Source organism: Macaca mulatta, chromosome 5 (genome assembly GCF_049350105.2).
Source record: "Macaca mulatta isolate MMU2019108-1 chromosome 5, T2T-MMU8v2.0, whole genome shotgun sequence".
Classification (NCBI taxonomy): Eukaryota; Metazoa; Chordata; class Mammalia; order Primates; family Cercopithecidae; genus Macaca; species Macaca mulatta.
This window is the reverse complement of record NC_133410.1, coordinates 155,504,511-155,526,251: the sequence shown is the minus strand read 5'-3', so window position 1 is coordinate 155,526,251 and position 21,741 is coordinate 155,504,511. Positions and strand designations below refer to the sequence as shown.

The window sequence follows — 21,741 nt, the reverse complement described above, 5'->3', positions numbered from 1 at the left end:
CAGTACATAGCACAATGCCTGACCCATAAAAGAAACAAAAAGAAACAAGTGAATAAACAAATATAGGAATGAATCTCAAGGATGTTGTGACTGTGACAATAAAAAGAATTATTACATTCAGCATTTCAATGACACAATGTAAATTTGTAAAGTAAACCTGAGATGGCCAATAAAAACAACTAACCTATAAAATTAGTAGCTTTGTACTAGAACAAGTATAGGTGATCTTTTTGCTGAACATTATTCTTATTGGTAATCCTTTGGATAGTATGTTCAAAATGGTTTTAAATATGTCTATGCCATGTTTGTCTTCATTATCGATGCAGCTGGAGTAGCATGCAGAATTAGAGAAACAATGCAAAGTAACTCCCTGCTACAGTGAATATGCAACTCAGAGCCTTATTAGGGTCTTTTTCAGCCCAGTTAATGGTGTAATTCTCCTCAATCTGCAGGCCCAGACACTGGCCCACGCTGTGTAAACAATCCTTAAAGTTCATCTATAGAGCATAGCCTTGGTTTTCCTACTGATCTCACTTAAGATAAAAAACAAACTCAGTGCTAGAGAAATTTGTGTGCACACTTTCCTGAGTCATTCTAGCTCCATTTCATTAAAGGAGAACATGTTCTTTAACAGTTTTGTGTCAAGCACTCCTGTTGTGCCATCTGCCACCTGGTCTCAGAGATCAACCACCTGCACTGTAAAGATAACAATCATGTGTTCCCCATTGCGTAGAAACACACTCTTGCAACATGAGAGGAAGAATTACTAGAATTTGGAAGTGGCAGCATCAAACATAAGTAAGAAACCTGTATGTGGGCTGATATTTCTCAGCCAATGGGATTTCATAAGACAGAAAATTTCAAACATATTTTAAAAAGAAATAGTAGAACCAATGTATTAATATAACTGCAAACTTTTAATTGCAAAGTGAGATCATTTAACAAACATACACGCACACCTTAATATTAACTCTCACCGTCATAAAAGGAAGGACATGTTAATGGAAAAAAAAAAAAGGAACAGCATAATTGCAGCAATTCTTTAACTGGAAGTGTTCTTATTTTTCTTTTTTACTGGGTTTGGCCCTGTGGTTGATGGCTTAGTCTTGGCTATTGCCTCTGGAAGCCTCCTGACTCTGGAAGCCTCCTGCCTGCCTCATCCTCTTCAGTAGCACGCTCAGAAGGCTTCTAGTGGAGATTGCACAGCTACTTCAGTTCAGTCCTGGGTGGGAAACAGTGGAAACATTTAGGTTTTTTCCTGCTTCTTGAAGTAACTGTTACAGGCCAGGTCCGGGTCAGTTCTGCCTGTGTGCAGTGTATCAGTCGTTGTGACATAGGTTTTGCAAAAGAGAAAAGATATACTCACAAGGCTGACATGTGGTGGGGGAATCGGGGAGCATGGGAAAATAGCTCTCAAATATGCCTCCCCCAGGATAAGGCTTAGGGATCTTTATGGTTTAGGGAAGTGGGGTGATGTAAGGCATGAAAAAAGATGACTAGCAATGGAGAACAATGAGGTAACAGGTTCATTTTGGACAATCATAATTGGAGTTTATGGCAGTTCTTAGGACATACGTACAGAAAATGGTGGCATTAGGATGATCTGAGGACAAGGTTTCAGCCCTCGGATAACAAAAGGCCACCTCCTGGGCACTTGCACAGGCCACGCTGAAGGGTCAGTGGTCTCAACCAGTTTGACTGCACAGGAGCTGGCTTAAGTTCCTGAAAAACAACAGAAGCAACCATTACTATGGTGACCTATAAATGGTATCTATAAAGTAGCCAGGGAAAGTTAAGCCTTCAGCATTCAGTGGGGAGGCCTTTAGCTACCATGGCCTTCCATTTCATGGAAAAATGAAAAAACATGACAAAAAACAAGTGACCAAAAGCAAGCAGGGCAGGCAGATCTGATCAAAATAGCCCTTTGGTTTCATAACCATTTTTTTTTTGAGACAGATTCTCGTTCTTGTCTCCCAGGCTGGAGTGCAATGCTCACTCTCAGCTCACTGCAACCTCCACCTCCCAAGTTCAAGTGATTCTCCTGCCTCAGCCTCTTGAGTAGCTAGGATTACAGGTGTGCACTACCCCGCCTGGCTAATTTTATATTTTTAGTAGAGACAGGGTTTCACCATGTTGGCCAGGCTGGTCTCAAACTCCTGACCTCAGGTGATCCATTGGCCTTGGCCTCCCAAAGTGCTGGGATTACAGGTGTGAGCCACCACACCCAGCCCATAACCAAATTAAAGTCTGTGTCTTAAGTAAACACTCAAAACCCACTTAGCCATTGCAAGACACCCTTTTGCTCCTTGTAAATCCACAGACAACAGCACCAAGAAAAGCCTTATGAAATATCAGGACATATGACAAACAGTGGAGAACTGAATTTTGCTCACCCACTAGCTAAATCTTTTCTTTGAAGAGGCTTCATTGTCATTCAAACTGGTCAATATCTCCCCTTGGTATACATATTCAAGAATAGCAAACAAAATGTTTATCTGTGGTGAGGTCGACCGTGCTTCTAAAGGAACATGGATGAATAGCAAACTAAATACAAATCAACCACTATATGACTTTAGCAAAAACAACACGCTCCCTCTAGGAAACCTTTTTTCTTTTTTTAAAACAATCTATCTGCTCAGACAATGACTGGGTATAAGAGACATGATTATTAGTTAAACCATCTTAATGAAATGTACGGACCTATGTGCTCTTAGATAGATAATTCATGTGCAATTTTATTATCTCTCAATGTTTAATTAAGTATTTGCCTTTTGGCTAATCAACAGCAATTAATAAGAGACGCTTATGTTCATACAGCTTATAAGAAATATTGACATGGCCTCCACTGGAATTTTAGTGGTCTTCTCTGTGAAAGTGAGGGTAAGTAAGAGTGTGTGCCAGGCCAGAATGAGAAAGTGTATTAGTCAGCATCCTCTAGGGAAACAGAACGCACAGAATGAGTGAATGTGTGTGTGTGTGTGTGTGTGTGTGTGTGTGTGAGATACTGTGATTAATAGGAAATATAGATTTTGGTCTTCATCCTTGGTTCCTGACACAAAGTTCCTAAAACCATTGTCATTTCCTGAGCAATAGGGTTGCTAAGAGAATATTTTGTTCTAATAGTTCTAATATTTGGTCTTTGACCCTGGTTCCTGACACAGAGTTCCTAATCCCTTGGAATTTCCTGGGACACAGGAGTATCTTTTGTTCTAATTAGGTGACTCTTGATGGACTCTTGAATGGGTGTTGGTCACCAGAAAGACTAAACCATGATTATAAGCTTGGAACTTTTAGCCCTAACCCTAACCCTTATCCTCCAGGAAGGGGAGAAGGGCTGGAGATTGAGTTAATAATCTATCATGCCTTCATAATGAAGCCTTCATAAAACTCCCCAGCCTATGGGGTTTGAAGAGCTTTCTTCCAGGTTGCTGAACACCTGGAGGTTCCTAGAGGGTGGTGCACCCAGAGAGGGCATGGAGGCTTTGCACCCCTTCCCACATTCCTTGCCCTGTGCATCTCTTCCATCTGACTCTGCATGCTTTAGAATAAACTGGTAAACATAAGTGAAGTGTTTTTCTGGAGTTCTGTGAGCCATTGAAGCAAACGATCAAACCTGAGGTGGGGCCCTGTGAACCCCAACTTATACCCAGTTGATCAGAAGCTCCAGAGGACTGGATTTATGATCAGTATCTGAAGCTGGGGGAAGTTTTATGGGACTGAGCCCTTAACCTATGGGATCTATCTCTAATTCCAGGTCAATAGTATCAGAATTGACTTGAATTATAGGACACCTGGTTGATGTCTGCTGGATAATTACTTGTTGGGGGTATAAAAGCCCATGCATTTGGGTAACTAGAAGTGTGGTGTTGAGCAGATAGTAGGAGAAACCAGTTTGTCTTTTTTCCTATACTGTGTATCGTATATGCCTTCGACTGACAGGATGAGGTAACCTGCTTTACTCAGCCTACTGATTTACAGTATATCACAAGGATACGTTCACCCCCAATATTTATTGCAGCATTATTCACAATAGCTAAGACATGGAATCAACCTAAGTCTCCATCGACAGAATAATGGATAAAGAAAATGTGGTATAGACAATGGAATACTATTCAGCCTCAAGAAACAATGAAATCCTGTCATTTGTGGCCATACAGATAAGCCTGGAGAACAAATATGTTTGGTGAAATGTCAAGCATGGTAAGATGAATGCCGCTTATTCTCACTCAAATGTCGGAGCTAAAAAGCAATCTGAGTTCATGGAAGTAGAGAGTAGAATTGTGAGTATTAGAGGCTCGAAGGATAGTGGGCGGGGAGGATGGGAAGAGGTTGGCCAACAGGTACAAAATTACAGCTAGATAGGAGGAGTGAGTTCTGGGGTTCTGCAGCACTGGGAGGTGAATATGGTTAACTGAAATTTATTACATGTTTTCAAAAAGCTAAAAGAGGATTTTGAATGTTCACAATGCAAATGATAACGGTTTGAGGTGACAGATATACGAATCTCCCTAATTTGAACCATGACATATTGTATACACCTATCAAAATATCACTCTTTATCCCATAAATATGTACAATTATTGCGTGTCATCTAAAACTAAAAGGAAAAAAATCAAATTCCCAAAAATAAAAAAATAAATAAGAGCTTACATTTAAAACATCATATTGTACATATACCATATACATAAATATATATAAATATATACAATTATATATAAATATATACAATTACTTGTCGATTAAAACAAAATAAAAACTTTGCAAGCATGGAACCAAAAATAAACAAATAAAATAAAAACCTGTATTATCTTGTTTAAAAAGACCTATTGATTTAAATGTTAATCTTATCTAAAAAACGCCTTCACAGCAATATCTAGACTGGTATTGGATCAAATATCTGGATGCCATGACCTAGCCAAGTTGACACATAAAATTAATCATCACAACCTGAGAGGAAAAAAATGAGAATATTAATTTTAAAATAGAAGGCTTAAAACAGATGAATATTATAAGAAGGTACATATAGTAAATATTTTATAGATTAAAGTCCCCTTTTAAAGTTCCATACTTTTCTACACAGAACTAGAAGAAATTTGACTGGATTGAAAGAAATTTAGAATAATCTGTATCTTAAGAATGTCATCTTAAGGTATGTTTTGTGCAACATGGATATGGACTTGTGGCACCTAAAACACACACACGAAGTGTACTTTGTCACCCTGTGAAACATAAAACTGCAAGATAAACGAAGGAGCCCGTATTAAAATTATAAAGAACCCAGGATGTCATTTGTTTCATAACTTGTCATAAAATAGATAATGATTTTTTGATCCTCAGCTTGGTGCCACCGTTTCATGCCAGCAAAGTGACTATTTTTACAGTCTCAGACTCTGCAAAATTTTAGAAACATAAGAAGAGGAGAATCACAAATGACAAATAATTACCAAAGTACTTTGTACATTTGGAAACCGGTAAATGCTTTGGGCATGTGAGAGGAAACTTTGACTAACTCTCTGCTGTAAATTTATTTCGCTTTAGTTCGAACCATCTGATGCTTTATTAAAAAACAACTTGGAACAAAGAAATTCTTAAACTACAGTTCATAGCAAATCATAGTTTGGGGGAAGAGGGAAAAGCCAGACCCCATGCAGAATTTAACCAGAGTAGCTTTGATTTAGACATGAAGCTTATCAGAATTCACTTAAAGAGATGATTCTACTATCAAAGAAAGTTTAAACATCACTGTTGATGCCATTTCTTCATTTAAAGATGTTAAAATTATTTCGATGTTCATAAAGTGAGCAGAGAAGTGATGCTGAGTTACAGCCCTGGCCATCCTACTAAGAGCCTTTGCTCTGGGCAGATCAATTTGAAAAAAAGCCCTCCCTCTGCATGGTGGCATCCCACTGGCTTGGCCAGCAAAAGATGCCTTTGTGTGACAAAATAAGTCACTCTTTTCTCTAGAAATTGTAGCCCTTGCTAGCGCACAAGACAGACAAGTAAAAACAAGCTAGATCTCAGCCCCCATTACATCTCTTCCACTTAGGAGCCTTTGTGCAAAGTCAGAAACACACAGTGGATCTTTCACCCTACGTTGATGTACCCCAGGGTCCTAAATAAGGCACTTAATATGACCATATCTGCTTAGTAAAATTAAATCTAGTCATTTTCTCTCTTTCCACTAATGGAGCTGATACTGAGTTATATAACACTATCCTAATAGATTGGCTTACAGAAATTTTTTTTTTAAATTTATTTATTATTATTATACTTTAAGTTGTAGGGTACATGTGCATAACGTGCAGGTTTGTTACATATGTATACTTGTGCCATGTTGGTGTGCTGCACCCATCAACTCGTCATTTACATCAGGTATAACTCCCAATGCAATCCCTCCCCCCTCCCCCCTCCCCATGATAGGCCCCGGTGTGTGATGTTCCCCTTCCTGAGTCCAAGTGATCTCATTGTTCAGTTCCCACCTATGAGTGAGAACATGCGGTGTTTGGTTTTCTGTTCTTGTGATAGTTTGCTAAGAATGATGGTTTCCAGCTGCATCCATGTCCCTACAAAGGACACAAACTCATCCTTTTTGATGGCTGCATAGTATTCCATGGTGTATATGTGCCACATTTTCTTAATCCAATCTGTCACTGATGGACATTTGGGTTGATTCCAAGTCTTTGCTATTGTGAATAGTGCTGCAATAAACATACGTGTGCATGTGTCTTTATAGCAGCATAATTTATAATCCTTTGGGTATATACCCAGTAATGGAATGGCTGGGTCATATGGTACATCAAGTTCTAGATCCTTGAGGAATCGCCATACTGTTTTCCATAATAGTTGAACTAGTTTACAATCCCACCAACAGTGTAAAAGTGTTCCTATTTCTCCACATCCTCTCCAGCACCTGTTGTTTCCTGACTTTTTAATGATCGCCATTCTAACTGGTGTGAGATGGTATCTCATTGTGGTTTTGATTTGCATTTCTCTGATGGCCAGTGATGATGAGCATTTTTTCATGTGTCTGTTGGCTGTATGAATGTCTTCTTTTGAGAACTAAAGAGCTTCTGCACAGCAAAAGAAACTACCATCAGAGTGAACAGGCAACCTACAGAATGGGAGAAAATTTTTGCAATCTACTCATCTGACAAAGGGCTAATATCCAGAACCTACAAAGAGCTCAAACAAATTTACAAGAAAAAAACAAACAACCCCATCAAAAAGTGGGCAAAGGATATGAACAGACATTTCTCAAAAGAAGGCTTACAGAAATTTTTAAACAAAGAGAACTTCAACTCTCAACAACACACAGAAATAGATTGTTTGGGGAATAACCTATTTTCTCCTCTTATATTCTGCCCACCTTTCCTAGAATCTGTACCTAAAACAGAGAAAAAGGAGACCGATACTCTTGTAGACAACATCAGAAGATTCTTCTTTGTAGGAAGAATGGGGCTGATTTTTTTCAGATATTCTTCCGTAAGGCCAGACATTTTGAAGGAGTCTCTTTCTCCTCCTCAGCCCCTCTACACATTCCTCGACAATTAGAAAATCCCTCCTTGTCTTTGCTGGCAGGGGAAACAAGTGGAGTATAAAATGACTGATAACTCAGGGTAGAGGCTGGGTCACAATAGCAGGCAGTCACTTGGACTGGCAGGAGAAAAGTGGTTTTAAAGACCAATGGGTTAGGACCATGTAGGATTGGGACAGCAGAGCTAGGAAAAAGAGAGTCCAGAGAAGGGCCCAGCAGTGGCCACAGGGGGCTCTCTAACATCCCAGGGATGAGGCCGTGAGCCTGGAAAAGGCAGTGGGGATAAGTTAACAAACGAAGGAAAATACTCTTGAAGCCTCTTTGCCCTTTGGCATTTGTATATATTGGTGTGAACTGAATGACAACACTGCAGAAGGAACTGATTACTCTTCACGAGTGTGTGTGCATGTGCATGTGCATGCATGTGCGCACAAATGGGAAGGAAGATGTGTCACCCTTCCTCTCTTCTGCTTAAATATACTCTGTTGTCTGTAGTTGTTCAGTGCAGAAAATAGACAAATGGAATAATGTAAGGGAACAACTCATGGGTAAGACCATTTTTATTTTCAGTTCCAACTATGTCTTTTGTGATAAGGAGAATAGTACCTAAGTTTCAGATAATAAAGCTTCAGCACAGTCTGGGAGAGAATGGTGAGCCATTATATTCCAGAGAAATTTTTCTACTAGTTCCTGATTTACTTGAGTTCTTTGAGATTTTAGAACATGATGAAAGCTTTTGATCTGCACCAGATAAATATGTTAGTGTTAATACTCAGTTACATTGGGGCTGATTAGTCATTTTGTGGGTTTCCTACATCCTTTGCTTTCTCTTCTTTTCTGATTTTTGGCCATTTTACTGCTCATTAGCAACTTTACAAGAAATAAAAGAGGAAATAAAAGAAGATAAAACTCAAATCAATTATGTCATATTATTTCTCTCTGATTTACTATGATTTAGCTTGGGGGAAAGTTGGACATATTGGCTGAAAAAGCAGTTTGGGGCTTATTTGTGAATTTCAATGATCTATCTTGTCTCTGAAAAGGAGATAAGATATTATCCTTTTTGTAGTGTTTTGGAGAGAGCCCTGCCTTTGCAAGACTAAGCTGGCCTGCATTCTTCTGCTTCTTGTTATTTCTGGACTATTATTTTATCTGTATTAGTCTGTTTTCATGCTGATGATAAAGACATACTCGAGACTGGAAAGAAAAAGAGGCTTAATTGGACTTACAGTTCCACATGACTGGGGAGACCGCAGAATCATGGTGGGAGGTGAAAGGCACTTCTTATATGGCAGTGGCAAGAGAAAATGAGGAAGATGCAAAAGCAGAAATCCCTGCTAAAACCATCAGATCTCATGAGATTTATACACTACCATGAGAACAGTATGGAGAAAACTGCCTCCATGATTCAAATTATCTCCCACTGGGTGTCTCCCATTGGGTCCCTCTCACGACACATGGGAATTATGGGAGTACAATTTAAGGTGAGATTTGGGTGGAAACACAAAGCCAAACCATATTATTCCACCCCTGGCTCCTCTAAATCTCATGTCTTCACATTTCAAAACCAATCATGCCTTCCCAGCAGTCCCCCAAAGTCTTAACTCATTTAAGCATAAAGTCCACAGTTCAAAGTCTCATCTGGGGCAAGGCAAGTCGCTTCTGCCTATGAGCCTGTAAAATCAAAAGCAAGCGAGTGACTTCCTAGATACAATGGAGGTACAGGTATTGGGTAAATACAGCTGTTCCAAATAGGAAAAATTGGCCAAAACAAAGGGGTTATAGGGCCCCTGCAAGTCCAAAATCCAGTGGGGAAGTCAAATTTCAAAGCTCCAAAATGATCTGTTTTGATTCCTGGTCTCACATCCAGGTCATGGTGATGTAAAAATGTGTTCCCATGGTCTTGGGCAGCTCCACCTCTGTGACTTTGCAGGGTACAATCTCTCTCCCAGCTGCTTTCACAGGCTGGTGTTGAGTGTCTGCAGCTTTTCCAGGTGCACAGTTCAAGTTGTAGGTGGATCTCCCATTCTGGAGTCTGGAGGATGGTGGCCATCTTCCTACAGCCCCACTAGGTGGTGCCCCAGTAGGGACTCTGTGTTGGGGTTCCAACCCCCCATTTCCCTTCTGCAGTGCCCTAGCAGAGGTTCTCCATGAGAGCTGCACCCCTGCAGCAAACTTCTGCCTGGACATCCAGGTGTTTCCATACATCTTCTGAAATCTAGGCAGAGGTTCCCAAACCTCAATTCTTGACTTCTGTGCCCCTGCAGGTTCAACTTTATGTGGAAGCTGCTAAGGCTTTGGGCTTGCATCATCTGAAGCCATGGCCCAAGTTCTGCATTGGCCCCTCTTAGCTGTGGCTGGAGTGACTGGGATGCCAGGAACCTAGCTGCTAGGCTGCACACAGCTTGGGGACCCAAGGTCCAGCTCACAAAACCACTTTTTTCTTCTAGGCCCCTGGGCCTGTGATGGAAGGGGCTGCTATGAAGACCACTGACATACCCTGGAGACATTTTCCGCATTGTCTTGGGGATTAACATTTGGCTCCTCATTGCTTATGCAAATTTCTGTAGTTGGCTTGAATTTCTCCTCAGAAAATGAGATTTTATTTTCTATTGCTTTGTCAGGCTACAAATTTCTCAAACTTTTACGCTGTTTCCCTTGTAAAACTGAATGCATTTAACAGCACCCAATCCACTTCTTGAATGCTTTGCTGCTTAGAAGTTTCTTCTGCCAGATACTCTAAATTATCTCTCTCAAGTTCAAAGTTCTACAGATCTCCAGGGCAGGGGCAAAATGCTGCCAGTGTCTTTGCTAAAACATAAAAAGAGTCACCTTTTCTCTAGTTCCCAACAAGTTTCTCATCTCCATCTGAGACTACCTTGGCCTGGACCTTATTGTCCATATAACTATCAGCATTTTGGGCAAAGCCACTCAACTAGTCTCTAGGAAGTTACAAACTTTCCCACATTTTCCTATCTTCTGAACCACCCTCCAAACTGCTCCAACCTCTGCCTGTTACCCAGTTCCAAAGTTGCTTCCATATTCTTGGGTATCTTCTCAGCAACACCCCACTCTACTGGTACCAATTTACTGTATTAGTCTGTTTTTATGCTGCTGATAAAGACATACCCAAGACTGGGAAGAAAAAGAGTTTTAATTGGACTTACAGTTGAACATAGCTGGGGAGGCCTCAGAATCATGGCAGGAGGTGAAAGGCACTTCTTATATGGCGGCGGCTAGAGAAAATGAGGAATATGCGAAAGTGGAAACCCTTCGTCAGACCATCAGGTCTGATGAGACTTATTCACGACCATGAGAACAGTATGGGGAAACTGCCCCATGATTCAAATTATTTCCAACTGGGTCCCTCCAACAACACGTGGGAATTATGGGAGTACAATTCAAGATGAGATTTGAGTGGGGATACAGCTAAACAATATCATCATCTTTTTGTACCTTGATTTCCTCTATTATAATTTGGACTAGATGTTCTCCATTTGCCTAGAAAGTTTTCCTGGTACTATTGAGCCACTGACAATTATGGAAATTCATTTGCAAATAGGATTTCTGACACCTGTCTAGCCTCCTTGTGGCCTTTAGTCATCATTTTATAAGGAAGCTGGTTGGAAGGTAAATACAGTTTTTGGTCATAAAACGGAGCCAGAAATCTGACTTGCTCTCAATAATCCCATGCTCCCTCACACGATCCACCTTTCCTTACAGAACTCCAGTCAGTTGCTCTTCTCATGCTTCACTCTCCTTAGTTTTTAAGTGATAATCAGAAGTGGCCTTTTCTTCCATCCTCATTACTGGAAGTGTAATTTCATTGTGAATAACTCCTAATACCCACAGTTCAGGGACCTGGCTATCACATCCAACCCCTCTCTAGACTTTAGGATATGCAGTGCTAACTTTTATTCTAACATAACTCAAACATTTGTTCTGATATGACTCTAACTTATTGTAACATCATTCAAATATGCTATTTCTACCTAACACCTTATAATAATATTTTTCCAAATTGTCCTGTTGCTATGTGGAGTCTGTAAGAAGAGAATGCAATTTTGTTCTGTTTTCATTATTTTCAGCAGAGAGCTGGAACTCACTTTGACTTTATCCTAAATTCACAGGTGGTAAGATGCGTGTTTCTTTATATATAACCAGTGCTTATAACCAACTGTATGAATGAAGTGATAAGACAAAGAAACTTTTAAAGTAAACCCTTAATGTAGTATATTTATATACTCTTAAATATCAAATATTTACTTGTTATATAATACAAACTAGAGTGATTTTGTTGAAATGTAAATCATATGCAATATAGTTTATTCTCTCCTAGGAAAAGTATTCATGATGGATACTTGTCTTTATTCCCTATCAATTGTTCATTTTATAACATTTTGTTATCATTTTTTCACTTCTTATATTTTTAAATAATTATTAAAAATGTTAACCTGTGCTATTGCTAATAATAACTATCAGTGACTAAATTCTGGTTCTCTGAGGGGAAACTTTCCTTGTTATGTCTCAAACTAGATCCTTTTTCTTCACCTTTTTTTCGCATTCTGTTTCAGTGTATCTACCATAAACCCTTTGTTTTCATTTTCTTTCTGAAAAGGTAAGTTTCTAAAGCTTTCAAACACATAACTCATATATGTGTCTTGAGAAATAGTTAGATACAATGAAGGAAGTTTGATATCTTTGTAATGATAATTTAATGGCTATACTACTTGATGTTAGGACATTTCTCAAAGTAAAATAGTCAGAATAAGATTATAATATGTGCAGTCATTAAGAATATTTGATTGGCGTCATATGAATCATATATTAAAATGTGTTCTGACTTTAATGCATTAGCTTAAACAATTCTCTATAGAATAAATAATATCTTGACCTAGATTTTGATTATCTTTCATTCAATCCAAAGAAGACCTTCAAACTCACTTGCCCGAGGCACTTGTAAGCTCTAGGTTTTTCATGCTCATGAAAGAAAGATAAGAGTTACTGTTGAGAAGTGAGAAATCCTGCAGTTAAAAACTCAGTGAGGGTTATCAGTTTGTATCCTTTAAGTAAATCAATCCTGCCTTTGTAGAACCTTAATTTATTATTATCAACTTATTTGCCTCTTCAGCTATAATCCATAATACTAAACTGATTGTCATGTGTTGGCATTACTATGACTAAAGTGTAAGAGACAGTGCTGTGCTCTCAATGTTTCTGTTCCTTCAAAATTCACATGTTGAAATAGTGACTCCAAAAATGATGGGATTAGAAAGTGTGAACTTTGGGAGGTGATTAGGTCACAAGGGCAACACCCTCATGAGTGGGATTAGTGCCCTTATAAAAGAGGCCTCAGAGAGACTTTTGTCCCTTCTACCACATGAGGACATGGCAAGAAGGTGTCATCTATGAAACAGAAAAGTGGACCTTCAGCAGATAACAAATCTGCCAGCACCTTGACCCTGGGCTTTTCAGCCTCCAGAACTATGAGAAATAATTTTTTGTTATTTATAAGCCACCATTTTGTGGTATTTTGTTATAGCAGCCTGATTAGACTGAAACAGAGGCTAAAGTTTAAGTGTATTCCATCAACTAATTTTATTTTGGAAGCAATAATTTCTAACTAGTAAATTGAAATTGTTGTTTAAACAGGTATTACTAATGACTGAAACCCTGGAAGGTAAAAGATTACTTAAAACCAGTAAAGGGTGAAGGTCAGCCAATAGAGTAGGTTTCTTGGGGCTAGATCAATGGGTTAAGTAGAATGAAGAGGCAGTGGTGAGGGGGCTGTGGGAATGTATGTCCCATGTGGGAGCTGGCCAAAAAAAGGGCTGCAGTGGAACTTGGTTTTACTACATCTCCATCACCCCCACTATTAAATATTTATTTTATATTTTACATATGCTGTTGAACATAGTGATAATAGCCTACTGATTTAAATGTTGGCAAAGCAAAATTCTCTATTTTCATTGTCAGAAGAAAGTTTCTATGTTGATTTCATTGTTTTAATTATATAGCACATTAACACTTCCTCCTTCAATGATTTTCATCCCATTCCTGTTTTTAACTACAACCAGTATTCCAACTACTTCCAAATATATATAACTCATACTGAGTTCCAGACCTGTTTATTCAATGGCTTCCTTGACATTTCCCCCCTGAATATCAAATTGACATCTGAAATTGAACATGTCAAAATAGCACCCTGATTTTGTCCTCTCTCTGTTTCACCTGAGTCACTTAGCTTTACCTTTCTTGAGTTCTCCATTTCAGTAAAGGCATCACTGTAGTTCCAGTTGCTGAATCCACATAGCTAGCATTTGGTGAACTCTGTATTCAAACTTTTTCCTGACTCTTCTTCTTTTTCACCACACTCCATTGCTACTACCTTAATCCAAGCCAGTCTCTCCACTACCAACTCTCTTACCTAGACAAATGAATGCAGCTGCCTGCTGAGAAGTCACTCAGTCCACATTGTCTCCTTATAGTCCACCCTTCACAAGTAGCTAGGGATCTTTTAAACATGTCAAAAAGATGCTATCACTCTCCTCTTACATATCTCCAGTGACTTTCTAACACACTTAATATAAAATCCAGTTTCCTTAGTATGGCCTAAGGTGCTATGTAGTTACCCCTGTACTTCACCTTCTCTCCCACTGGATCACTCTACCTACAAACAAATGTGTATTCTTGGCTCCTGGACCATTTGTTTGTTTTCTGTGTTCTGTAGCAAATGAGTAGAAACTTAACAACTTACAACCACTTATCTATTATCTCATCATTTCTGTATAATATATAGCTTAGCTGGGTGCTCTGCATAGTGTCTCATAGGGCTGCAAACAAGGGGTTGGCCAGGACTGGGTTCTCATGTGAAGGTTCAACTAGGGAAGTGTTGCTTCCCACTGGTGTGCTTTTGGAAGCACTCAGTTTCTTGTGGCTGTAGGAGTCGTGGAAGCTTGCTTTTTCAAAGCCAACAGCAGAGGGAGAGAGAGACTAGAGTAAGTCTGATAGCAAGATGGATCATCACATAAAATAATTACAGGAGTGATATCCATCATTTTTGTTATGTTATATAGATTGGCTAGAGTAAGTCACAGACATCAACTACAATCAATGGGATGAGATCTTCTAAAGATGTGAACACTGGAATGAGGGAATCATGGAAAGGTACCACAGCCAATGCACCAATTCTACTCCCACCTCCAGAGGTTTGCCTGTCCTATCCCACCTACCTGTGATGCTCTCCCAACAGATCTGTACCTGACTTCTCCATTCCATCATTCATTCAGGTTCCGGCTCAAATATCATTTCACATGGTGGCCTTCTCTAACTACCCAATCTAAAGAGACATCCCCAAACACACATATGAGTGTGCACATGCATGCATACACACATACATCACTCTAATTGTGTTACCTTGTTTTATTTGATTCATAGCCTTGAAACCATCTTTTTTACTTATTTACTGTTGATCTCCCATTCCTCTCAATAGAGTTTAATGTTCAAAACGCCCATTAAATGGAGTGATTTTTTTAGTACTATATTTAAACAGGTAGAAGTGGCACATAATAACATAACTAAGATTGTTGGATAAATTTAAAGGAATATTGGAATAAATTGCTTTTGCCTTACAATTTTATTTGGGATAAAGAACTGAATTATGAGATTCCTATCTGAAAATCGAAAAATAAAATTGATCAAAACCTTGTTCTGAAAATCAGTTTGCTAATGTGACTAGCAATGTGTAAAAATCAGTACTTGGAAGACTAAAGTCTGAATTAGAATTCATAATTATTTATACCTTCTTATTGTAAAAGGTTTACAAAGAAAAAGCATAGGACTTATAAAATTTTTATTCTTCAATGATAATTATATTCCTAAATTTATAATACATATTTATATGAGGATCAGAGTCTTCACATATTTATACTAGTTTGTCATTTTGTAAATTTTGCAGATTCAAGTCACAAAATTTCAACTTTGTTTAAATAACACATGTCTTTTCAAGCTGGAAAAATAAACAAATTAAATGACTGTAATACTCGTTACAACAAATACTGAAGTAGGCTATTCGGTGGAGTTTTCTGGGATTTTTGGATGGGAATTTCGTAACTCAGTTCTTTATCCCAGTATTGGGTAGAAACACTAGCTCGGTGTCTAGCTTATAGCTTTGCTGATGCAACGACAAATATTTACTAGTTCACCAAGAAGCAATTAGGAAGTAGAAACTGATTTACAATGGTCAACATTCTAAAGACTAGTGTTTACATACTAGATTGCCAGTTTATGTTCAAATCTGTATTCGACAAGGCAACAAATCCTAATCCCTTAATTCAAGACAGAACTTCCTTTTTCAATGTTTAAAGCAAACTGTCAGTCAGAAAGTCTACTGGCAAGCACAGAATTAGAAAGGAGTCAGATATCCTTAAAAGACATGTCTTCCGTGCTTTGGCCACCTATAGGATTGCATTACTCTAGTGATGTCTCTGGCTACATGACTAGAATTGGCCTTTGGAGTCAGCCCTAGCGTCTCTGGACACTGCTGGAGGGCACTTGGTCTTTCTCACACTCTGCCGTCTGCTGTTTTTAGCAATCATGACATTATCTCTTCTAGGCAACTTATATTGCAGTGGAATCTATTATAGGCACAAGTTTCTAAAAATACATCTAGGTCTTTATAGCTACAAGTCCTCAGTCTCAGGGGCAACGCTTTTACAAGCTGTTTCATACAATGGGCTATTTTTATAGATGCTTGGTCTTGCTTATAATAGTTGATTTTTACAGCTCTCAGTTTCATTTAAAAACCTCTTCCTTTCCCCTTCTCAAGCCCTTCTGTACCCTTTTTGGTACCTGTAGCTTCTGTGAACCGACTATATGTGTGGCTTTTTACTTATGAAATAATCATATGCTTAGCTAGTTTTGGTGGCACTAATAGGGAAAATAGTTTCATTACAAATTCTATCAATATTTTAGGAGAATAAGCTATTGGAAAACATCTGCAATTTTCTATCACAATTTTCAACTTATTCTCTCTGAAACAGAAAGTAATGAAGGGAAAAACGGAAACACTGAAATAAACATTTTGGGTGTGAACTTTCTTGAAAGTATTTTATTCTCCCTGCATTGTGTTGCTGAAGCAGTACACAGATGTGGCCTTCTGGAATCTATGTGTTTAGCGATTTGTGTGATGAGCTGTATGTATTAAGAACGCTGACAATGGCAGTTTAATCTTCAACGATACTGCTCTCTCTGTCTCATCTCTCATTCTGCATGTTTAAAAAAAAGGAGAGGTGATTTGGAGAATTTTCGAGGCTTATTATGTATTTCAAGTGAGACACTCATTGTTTTGTCTTCTGATAGGAAACCACTAGTAATCATCAACTGAGCAAGATTCTGCTTAAACAAAACTATGCCATCTACTATGAATACTGTGCAAAATTAAGTGGATAAAGTAAGTCCATTTTATCTGTGGTAAGCTCTTACTTGGTTAAAACAGCCTGGTCAGATGTGCTTCTGCACGTCTAAAGGTCTATTCTTTTCACAGAACCTCCCACCATTTCAAAAGCAGTTTCTAGATGAACTATAAAATACTGTTATTCCACTTGTTGGGACTGGCAAAGAGCCAACTTGGGCACTGAGAGAAGCACATCAGGAGTTTTGGAAGGCAGGAAGGGGAGGCTGAACAGGGTGCTGAGACCATGCTGTTCTTTCTGGAGGGAGGAAGTAAGTGAGTGAAAGATACACTGATGAAGGGCAAGTGCAAAGATTAGATCTGCACATTAACGATGTGAAAGCTGTGGGGCAGTTAAGCAGATGCGATTAGAAGTGTCAATAATGCATACAACTTGCTAATCAAATTGATTGCAATTGTCAGGAGGTGGTAGCCAGTCAGATGATATGGGTTATTAACGATATGATCTGGAAGAGTTGCCAAGAGACCACTCACCTTCAGAGGACTCATTCCCATCTGTGGGACCTCACTGCTCAAAGTCGGTAGCAAGTGGTGATCAGTAGCAAGGACTTTGGAGTCAGAACACCTGAATAAATCCCAGCTCTGTCATTTATCATCTGGGAAAACCGAAACAATACAGCAGAACTGGGTACATGCTGCATGGCAGGTAGCTTCCCAAAGCAGAGACAGGGCTACTCCTGCTCAGACCTAAAACAAAGTACTCAAACTGTACAGGCAGCTGGCAGATTGGTGCTGGCTTCGGATGCCTTCCAGAGACATGCATTCAATGCAGGTAGTAACAGCACTTCTCCCCCAAAAGTCTGTCAAATCACCCATTCAGAAGAGGCAGAGTATTAATCAGGTTCTTATTTGCAAAGAGCAGAAACCAACTCTGGCTACTATAAGCAGATATAATTTCATTAGAATCATATTGGGTCTTTCACAGAATATTCACAGCTGGAGAACAAACTTGAAGCCTACAACGATGTCATGCCTCATAGCTGCCTCATAGCTGGTCCTGTGAACACTCTGGTGTTCTGGGAACTCATACTTCACCTTGGACTTCCAACTCCATTACTCCTGGCCCTTAGCTCTATACAGTGCTACCTCTGAAAACTGGGTCTGGGGACTACCACTGCTCTGAGCCTTGCCAATTCTGCATAATCGTTATGTCTTTGCATGACTCCTTTCTGGTTCAGACGCTGGGGCAAACGCACCTAATTGACTGAAACTGGCAATGTATCCATGACCTCAATGCAACAAAGTCTGGGAAAGTACCTTTTGGCATATTGAGCTTCTGTAAAGGAAAGTGGACTCTTCATGGGGTACGAGATTTCCCAAATATAGGTAGAAGGTACAGATGCTGCATAACCAAAAAGAATGCCAAATTCCCACTATGATCTACCCCTCTGGCTGCCCAACATCAACATACACCATAATTCTCTTATTTAAATATTCTTTCCCAAACCAAAACCATGACCATTCCATTCTCAAAAGGGGTCAACTAAAAAATCTCATTTGTTACTGAAGTCGTATCCACATGCATGATTGCTCAGTACTGTCCATTCTTTCTGAAGTTCTGGTATGATCTCAGCTCAATATTTTGGATAGGTGGTGCAAGTTTTTTTCTACAACTTGTCATGCATCTTCAGTATGCAGCAATCTTCCTTCTCCACTATATGTTTGTTTTCTTTCTTTCTTTCTTTCTTTCTTTCTTTCTTTCTTTCTTTCTTTCTTTCTTTCTTTCTTTCTTTCTCTTTCTTTCTTTCTCTCCTTCCTTCCTTCCTTCCTTCCTTCCTTCCTTCCTTCCTTCCTTCCTTCCTTCCTTTCTTCTTTGAGCTGGTCAAGGTTATTTATCTGATGGAATAACTTCAACATTCATTCCAAATGGATACAAGCCCTTGGTGTTCCAAATCATATGAGATTGTTGTGGTCTCTAATAATTGTAACCATTAGATTTGGAAGTTCTAGAAGGTACTCCAGGATCCCCCTGGGGTTTCATCAATAATTTCCCTTTTCTCTTGATGGTTCAGATTAATCATCTTATCTAATACCAAAACCTCTTGGAGGAGCTCAAGATATCAGGTGGCAGACTCAGCATCCAACTCAATGGAATCAAAGTTGTGTCCCTTTGTAAAATCATTTCTCCCTTTGGTACTAAGAACTCAGCACATTCCAGAGTTGTGTTGCTGAGAATTTCTTCAAACCAAATATTAGGTATAATATCAAGCAGTGCCACTCCCTGTTCTACATTTTGGTTCTGGAATTCAAGTATCCTGGCTATGGGAAACAGCACAATACTCTGATTTCTGGTTCAGAGTACATATTATATTCTATAGGACTATACCCTAAACTTAGAAGCTAGTGTGTGGCAGCTGGAGCTCCGAGTCTTCATTTGTTTCCTTCTGTAATATCACGTGTTTCTGGATGATAGGTGATGTGTAAAAGCAAAAAAATCATGAACATCAACAAACCCCTGGCCATAAATAAGACATTTGTAAGTCCATTGATGATGTGGCTATCAGTAGCATATCCAATAGGGAAGGTAAATCCATATGCAGAATACATGTCTATTCTTGTTAGGGCAAAACACTGCCTTCTCTATCACAGAAGGGATATAATATAACCAATTTACTACTAGTTAGTCTGTTGGTCCTCCCAGGATGTGGCATCCTATCAGGAATCAGGGGTTGGTCACCATTTCATGCAAAGTGGGTTCTCAGCAGTGGCAAAGGCCACGTCATCCTGGTGAGGGCAAATTCTTGTTACTGTGCTTATTCATGTGTCATCTCCATTTCTGCCAATACAATCATGTAGTTCATACATCATTGAGTAAGCACTGAAATAAATTGACCTCCACTGGGCAGGAAATTATATCCACCTGGTCTTTTAAAGCCTCTTCTGCCTATTCTGGGTAATTTTTTGGTGGACAAGAGGATATATCTTTCAATGTTCTGACCCCAGGGGGACTAGGCTCTACCATTTGGAATTCTGACCTTGTATAATATGACATAAATGTTGAAGAGAATTTAGGAAAGTTTCTAAATGTGTTGGTCATGGTCTTTCAAGAAGTAGATGCAAAAATGGGCTACACCTGCAAAGATTTTATTTGAGAAAAATGTCCATTTGAAAGAAAATAGGGAGGGAGATGAGAAAGCTGAGAGCCATCAGACTGTGATGCAATTTTGACCCCAAATAAAGAGGAGGAAATGGTTAACTGGAAGTACCCTACACTGCTTAAAGGTTTGGGAAAGCCTTAGGAGAATTCTTAAGCTAAGCTTAGCCTTCACAGGAGTCCAGTGTCTCTCAGGAATTGGTCTGCATCTGTACTCCTGCTGCACACAGTCATTGGCTGGAAACGACCCAGAGGAGGCATGGAAGCCACAAATTTCTAAACACAGAATCTGGGGCTCTTGGCTAATTACACTCCCTATAGTTAGTGGTCTGTGAAGTTCATTCTCATGGTCACTACAATAGAGACTAGATCTTCGCCTATCTAATTAGTTCAAAAATAAAATATGAAGATATTATTGTTAAAATTGTTAAAAGAACCACTATAATTATCTTTTAACACTTTGGTTTGTCATATCCAAAATTCTGTCTTCCTGGTTAGGTTATTGCTATGACCTGAATGTGTCCCCTAAAATTCAAATGTTGAAACTTAATCACCTATGAGATAGTATTAAGAGGTGGGGTCTTTAAGAAGTGATTAAGTCATGAGGGAACAAGTCATCATTCCAATAGTGGGATGATGGTCCTTACAACAGGGCTTGAGGGAGTGCTTTCTTCCGTTCTTTCAACATGTGAGGACACAGTGTTCATTCCCTCAGGTGACTTCAACAATAAGACACCATTTTGGAACCAGAGACTGTGCCCTCAGCAGACACCAAACCTGCTGGCATCTTTATCTTGCACTTCCCAGCCTTCAGAACTGTGACAAATAAATTTCCTGTTATTTACAAGTTACCCAGTCTGTGGCTGTCATAGCAGCACAAACTGACTAAGAGTGTTACTAGCAGTTTAATCAATATTCTATTTTCTCTTACAGTTCCTATAATACTTAAAAATTTTTAATAAACCACATGGCCCTCTAATTAGTACAGTAATTAAAAGAGCAAAGTTAGAGCTACCATCAAGAGAAGCCAATGGTTACTAAATTGGCCCTCAGAAGATGGTCTTTTTCTGGATGGGCCACTCTTGCCAACCTGTTTCCCCTTTTTGCAGGTCCAGAAGCTCTGCAGTACACAGACTGGGGATCAACTGTAGTAAAGGCTTTAGCCCAAAGAAACCAAATTCACATATGCTGATACAAAAACCAAATGTCAGTACATTAACTTACAGTGAGAGCACAATTTTGAGTAGAGCCTAAATATTTATGTCATTAATTAGAACATACTTTTCATCCACTTAGAAATCTCTACATGGTGAAAAAAAAAATTATACCTATGTGGTTGCTTGGTGAGCATGGGATAAAAGGAAAGGAGTTAATTAAAGGCAGTGTGATTTAAGAGAAAAGTTTTGGAGTCAGGTAGACCAAGGCTCTTTGTAGAATACTCTTATGACCAATTTTATCCATATAGGACTAATGACTTTTTAATTTTATTTTCTCTAAATAATGAGTTTTATTTTAATCTGCTGGAGGGGCATTCGTAGTTCTCCCATGTCCTGACTGTAGCTAATTCCATAAAATCAATATCGATTATAATCTCAAACTAAACTAATGAATACGCTATGACGTGTTCAGTTTTTTATTGTC

At 39.0% G+C, this 21,741-nt stretch overlaps 1 long non-coding RNA gene across 1 annotated transcript in view; it reads right to left on the bottom strand.

The window, feature by feature from the left end:
* Window positions 1-898: 898 nt before the first annotated feature.
* Window positions 899-21,741, bottom strand: part of LOC144341007 (uncharacterized) — a 42,181-nt gene continuing 21,338 nt past the window's right edge. The window contains exons 4-6 of the long non-coding RNA XR_013417573.1: window positions 19,684-19,782; window positions 14,767-14,873; window positions 899-1,222 (exon numbers count right to left, since the gene is read on the bottom strand). This is a non-coding gene — a long non-coding RNA (uncharacterized LOC144341007). The remainder of the gene's footprint in view (window positions 1,223-14,766; window positions 14,874-19,683; window positions 19,783-21,741) is intronic.